The 6767-nt window shown below is 37.7% G+C and overlaps 1 long non-coding RNA gene across 1 annotated transcript; it reads right to left on the reverse strand.

The window, feature by feature from the left end:
* Positions 1-1157: 1157 nt before the first annotated feature.
* On the reverse strand, positions 1158-1608 carry LOC134212737 (uncharacterized). The gene is made up of 3 exons (XR_009979339.1): positions 1482-1608; positions 1355-1416; positions 1158-1290 (listed from the first exon to the last, which is right to left on the reverse strand). It is a non-coding gene; the product is annotated as an uncharacterized LOC134212737 (long non-coding RNA).
* Positions 1609-6767: the final 5159 nt, after the last annotated feature.

Consider the following 6767-nt stretch of genomic DNA (forward strand, 5'->3'; position numbering starts at 1 on the left):
ACTCACATGGCGGTGGTGAGAGATGGTGACGAGTCGGCTGGGTGGGCGAGTGTTTGTGTGTTTTTATTTTGTTAAATTTGTGCGGGTCCCAGGATCATACAATTGATTATGCCAGATACGCGAGTGAAATCTTTTTATGAGGAAACAGCGAAAAGTGAAATATGTGCAGAATGGACCAATCAATAAGCAAAAACCGCCGCTATGAAATGCACAGGTTGCGCCACCGTAGACATGTTCTGTCAAAAGCACACGAATAGAAATTTGCGTATACAGTGCCGCCGTTGTTTTGATGTGGTGAGTGCTAAATGAGTTACCTTGATTGGTCCATTGGTTTCGGATCCATGTTCCAGCCAAAGCTAGTAAGTTTTTTCTGCAATACGCTAAGGAAACATTCAGCGAATTAACTGCACATAGTTTTAAAACCATTTCGACTCCTCTATGTTATATGGATGGAACAGAGTTGATTTTGAGAACCTGATTTACATAATTTACATAATTTTCGTTCACTGGTACTACTACCATATCGTATTAGGATATGCCATTGCAGCTGGCTGATATTAATTTGAAGAAAGTTAGATCGTTTGAGGCGCACTAGGTCCGAGCAGAAACAGGGTAATTTCTGACTAAAAACAAGTTGTTTGCAAAGAAATAGTTCGTAAACAGTGCAAACAATGCATAGCACTACTGTGGCGTCTGATTTTTTTTTATTATGTACGCATACGTATACGTTGGGTGGATTGCGGTTAACCTGCGCGCTGGTCTGTAACAGAGTCTATTATATAGAGTTACGCAAAAAGGATCTTCTCTTCTGATAGTTGATTTGGTTCCGCCCCTTAACGACAATCATTCACTTTCAGGATGATCGTCATTTGCCAGCTCCCATTCGCCCGCGTGCGTCGCGTATGACAGTCATCCCATTTCCATTACCCAATACAGATAGTGTGGAGGTGAAGAACGTTCGGTCATCAGATTATTTCAGGATGGTTTTGAGCTTATTTTAATTGGAAAATGTTTTTCAATTTGAAAGCTAAATAATAATTTCAATGCCATTTTATGTATAATATAATAACAATACAATAACAAATAATATTGTTAAGTGATATGCATATTTTATTTACGTATCGTTTATTTGATTTAATGTGAACATGTGATATCATGGCTCTTCTACCGAAATGTGTTCATTCTTTGGCCTTCATAGCGGGGCATTTCGTAGCGTACGGTCTTCTAACGGGACTGTTGTTTTGTCGGAACCAGCATATCGTCACAGCCAGCGTCCGTCGCGTCAAAATCCTGAATAAAATAATAATCACTTTAGTTCACTTTGCGTATTCCTTAGACAAGTGTTTCTACTTACCGGATGCTGCGCGAGCGCAAGCAAATAAGTTGATGATGACGAGCAAGACGAATTAATACTGGCTAGAAACAACATTGCAATTATTTTATGCACTTTTTGCTTAATTAATTATGTACTTTATACGTACCGTAAATTCATGCATGGCGCCTAAAAGTAATGTAGATTGAAATCAACTCACGAAGGGAAATAACGCTGACTGATTCAGCAGGAGAACAAAACATGGCGACTATCTTGGCGACTATTGTTGATTTGCGCCAGGCAAGTACTCACCAAACCAACCCGCACTTTCATATGAAACACAATGATTAATGCATTCGAATACCGAATGAACATCGTTGTGGGGCCTTACCAAAACAAATATCATCCGATATCTCAACGATTCTATTTCGTTATAGATGCATTTGAACTATGTGTGACACATCATTCAACAAGCGTTACAAGCATTGTTTGCTGCTCGGATGATTTTCATTCGGTTTTACATGGGTATGTCATTCACAGTAGGGCAGCATTCGCTTGCGGAAGGAACAATATTTTGAAAGAGGGGAAAGCCAAATCAGTCGATTTTAGGTTGCTGTTTTGGCTCAGTGTAGGTAGACGGTTTGACAGTTCAATAGGTAGATTTGGCTCACCCCCCTGGCGTCCTATACTATCTCAAGGCGTTTGACAATAGCCACCATGTCCACGGACGGTAGCTCGTTACCGTCCGTTGTTATTGTCGAAAACAAACATCATGTGTTTTGTTTACTCTTTGTTTTGGTTAAATCTGAAAATTGTTTTCGAAATAATTTGTAAGATTTACATCTTTGACCATGGGAATTATGTTATTTGATGATAAAATATAATGAACTTACGAATTGGAGTGAATCGGTAGGTGAAATTAAACGCTACACGAAATCATATTTCGTAACTTGTTCTCATGCTGTGAATCAAACAAAAAATATTATTATTGTTTATACTGTGGTGTGCATCACAATTGAAATGGTCCGGGAATGGAAATCGAACAACATTCAATAGTGAAATTGAAATGAAATAAAAGGTGTGCAGAAAGATGTTTTAGGATTATATTTACATGTTCATAATAGCTGGTATTATTTTAAAACAAATTGAAAATGTGTGGTCAGCAATATTTTGGATAAAAACTAGTTGTTTGTAAAAGCACGATTCGGGATAAGTACTTTTCAAAATGTATGCTGGACATATTCATGAAGATGTTCGCTACGCTTAGAAGCATCTCTTGCCACGGGGTTGATTTGGCTTCACTCTTTGCGCAACTCTATATATAATAGACTCTGGTCTGTAATAGTAGTTGCGACGATGAATGGTGTATGAAAGCTGTGAATCGTAGTGGTTAGGAAGAACAAGAGGAGTGTAGGATAAGAATGAGCAGATGAATGAAATGAAATAGTAGTGGTGTTGAATCAATTGAGATTAAAAGACGGATGAATGAATGAGTGGTTTTCATCAATGAAAATAAATACTAAGGTATGGAAATCCATATATTGTGTGCGTGTCTTTCATGTATGACGAAAAAGCTTTCACTACTACATTCGAACGAGCTCCCATAAGAAGCCGTGCAAATATGTACGTCACCATTTGCTGTTTACATTTTCCATCATCCACTAATACACTTGCATTTGGTCTTCTTCCTCACCTTCTATCTATTCTCATTGGGTTTTCATATAACGGTGAATAAAACGAAGAAACAGACGTTGAATGATGGAGTAGGGTTGCCATATTATGTTCTGGTGTATATTCTGAATTTTTAATCTATGACTGTCAAGATGTAAGTAAAACAAATATATAAAAGTGTATATGTATCCAATACTTTTAAGAAACATTTAGCACTGGCGTTGAAATGTTATATGAATTAACTCCACATCCATTCCAACATCCAATTGAGAGAGAAAAAAAATGTCTTTATGAAAGAAACTTCAAACACTGGACAGGATCGAAAAATTCAGATATGCGTTGTAAGCTTTCATGGTTATGACTTCTACTCGCTGCTTTGAAGTGTTATTTTTTTTTTCAAACAGTACTCTCGTCTATATGCGAATAAATTATGAGCGATGCTAAAATGTTAAACATTATACAAAAGCCAGTATGGCAAAAAGGCCTCAAGGATGTTGTAAATATACCAGGAGATGGAAATTGTCTTTTTTATGCGGTTGTGCAGCAAATTATTTGACTGGATAAAATTGTGAATATCAATTGAAATGTGATGATGATTTAGGCTGGCGACATTTTGATAGAGAGTTTGAAAACATGGCAGATGGTTTACGTAAACAGGTGGCATGTTTTATTGCGTGTCACGTCAACGGGTATCAAAATGCTATTCTGGCTGAAATGCCACCAGCAAACTTCGAAATGAAGGCAGGAGGCGAAAGCAACCAGGCGGAAGAAATAATAAGGAATTACGTACAAGAATTGGCGAAAGATGGAACATGGGCAGGAACAGAAACAATACTGGCAATTACAAAAATGTTCCAGTGCAACATCCGGATCCACAACCCGTTATATAACGCCATACTATTTACCGGTGGTATGGTGAGAGAGGATCGAACGATAGAGCTGTATTACAATGGCTGCAATCATTACGACAGCATGCTAATAGAACGGCAGGATGGTGACGGAATCGAACAACTAGTCGGATATTTCAAATCGAAAATTTGAAGAACTGCCAATAGCGTTGTGGGAGGACATAAAGAAATATCTAGGACTACCATCAAACAGTGAGGTGGTATCTCCAGATAATGCTGTGTGGACAGCTATTGCAGAAATGTATAATGTGGAAGTGCTACTATACACAATTGGTGGAAGCGCTAAATCAGTTAAGCCATCACAGTTCACCAATAAAATGGATTCAATAAAATTGTTCGAGACAAGTATATTTGGGGAATTACAAATAGACAGTATTGAAATAATCTGTAAAAAGCAAAAATCAAAGAAAAAGATAAGAATAACAAATAGTGAATATTCTAGAATAATAATTAATTGTTTGTACGTGCACAACTAGGAACCTTCTAATTCAGATAATGTGAGAGATAGTCATCAAAACACCAGAATAGTCTCTTTGAATGATCGAGGATGTTGCCAATCAGTTAAAAGAGAGGAGATTGATTCAGAATTAATGCGAGAGAATATCGATTTGGCGGTATTGCAAGAAGTGAACATTATTGGTCAAAGCGTGACAACAAGCAATTACGACTGGATCATATCAGACAGGAGCACATCTAATCAATCTCGAGGGCTAGCAATTCTGAGGCAGAGGGTATCAAAATGGATGGTACGAGATGTTAGACACGTCGAAAAAAATATTATGTCAGCTCAGGTTTTCATAGAAGAAGATACAGAAAGTCTTCTGGTAGTAAATGATGAAAACAATTCATTCTATGCGAATTTGGGGGCGTATGTGAATGGTAACCCTAAGAAACAAGCATTGATAGTGATTGGAGACTTTAACTCGCAAATTGGTAGAAACGACATAGACATCGACGAAATTGACAGGCTTGGAGAATTCATAGGACATGACGTAGCAAATGAGAGTGGGGATTATCTAAAGATGTTCCTACGAATACATTTAATGGACATAGTTTCATTGCGTTTCAACGATTCGTTGCTAACTACATGGAGTAACGGCCATCGATCCTCACAGATAGATCACGTTGTATTATCAGCTGATACAATCTTGAACGTGATTAATATTGATGCAAATTGGACTACGGTGCAAACGGATCACAAGAGGATACTAGTAGAGCTCGGGAGAACAGTAAGGCAGAAAGACCGACAGAGAAAATTAAAAGGAAGGCATTTACCAGCTCATACGTTGCAACAGAAGGAAGCAATGAAAGAATATCACAAAAAATTACGAGAATGGGAATCAAAAGATGAAAAATCAACGGAAATTGAATCAGCGTACGACGAATTGACGAGAAAATTAACCCACTGTGCAAATGAGACCTTGAAAACCGCCGTAAACACATTAACCCCAAAGCGTAAAATGGCGTTAAGAGCATTGTAAGCAGCTAGGAAAAAGTTAAGATTTGCGAAGGAGAGAGGAATAGATGTAGAATGGTATAGAGGAAACGTAAACATTAAAAGGCAAGAATACCAAAGCAAAGTAAAGGAACACAACGAGAAGGAGATATTTGATTTCTATAACAATCTTAAGGACTACGAAGTAGGGGAGCGAATAAATCGATCGAACCGATTTCTTAGAAAATATGTGAGAAGGAAAAAATCAGCTAGGTCAATAATACCTATGAAAAACTGGATACAGGAGTTGAGAACATCAGAAGGAGAACCGATGACCATTGAAGAGGATGATGACGAACTCACCCCTGCTCCCACAAAAGAAGAAATTCGTAGAATAATTAATTGCTTGGCTAACGGGAAAGCTGCAGGAGAAGATAAAGTGAGAAATGAGTTCATCAAATACGCAGATGAAGACACGATCAACGAATTGCATAGGATAATCAAGGAAGCATGGATTACCAATAAAATTCCACAGCAATGGAGAGATTCGCTTCAGATTCCGATCCCAAAAAAAAGTAAGGCGTCAGTCACAAATGATTACAGGAGAATTTCGTTAACAAATATGGGATACAGAGTTTATACGAAATGGCTTTTAGGTAGACTAAAAGAGTATGCAGGAGAGCCGAGTTTGCATCAGGCGGCTTTCACGGAAAATAGATCTACAGATGATCATATGTTTTGTGCAAGGCGATACATGGAAGCATATTGGAACACAGGCAAGACACTGATTGTTGGTTCATTGGACATTAAAAAAGCTTTTGATTGTGTGGACATCAAATCTATTAGGAAAATATTAATTGAATTTACAGTACCAAAACATATAGTTAATAGAGTGTGTCAAGCAATAAATGCGGAAAAGGCTAGCATTATATGGTGCACAGCCTTATGTGCCGACACCTTCCTAAAACAATTTTAAATACTGATGACAGTGAGATATTGTAAAAACAAGGCCGAATATATTCAATTACTCAACGCAAAATAATTTAAGCAATCAACATAAATTAGAAATGTTGCATGTAGGAATTGTTGGGTTAATTTACGTTCATCAATTTAAAAGTTATGTGAAATATCGCATACCCTTATCACGGTTTGGCGAAACCGTCGAAAACAGCTTAGTCAGATTTACTTAACTGGAGCGCGGTGGATTGACATGTTCAAACGTGCTCACATATTGGACAGTGTACGATATAGCGATACATAGCCGCGATCATCATTGATGATGATGCATTGGCGCATATGTATAGGACACTAAGGAAAGAATTTGTTTGGGTGAGGAGCGCGGAATAATAACTTAGCCAAAATGATAGAGACAATAAGAGTCTTCATTGAATCTACATACACGTATACAGGTGTATTGATATAAAGGGGTTTGTTGCCCAGT

Source organism: Armigeres subalbatus, chromosome 1 (assembly GCF_024139115.2).
Source record: "Armigeres subalbatus isolate Guangzhou_Male chromosome 1, GZ_Asu_2, whole genome shotgun sequence".
NCBI classification, from domain to species: Eukaryota; Metazoa; Arthropoda; class Insecta; order Diptera; family Culicidae; genus Armigeres; species Armigeres subalbatus.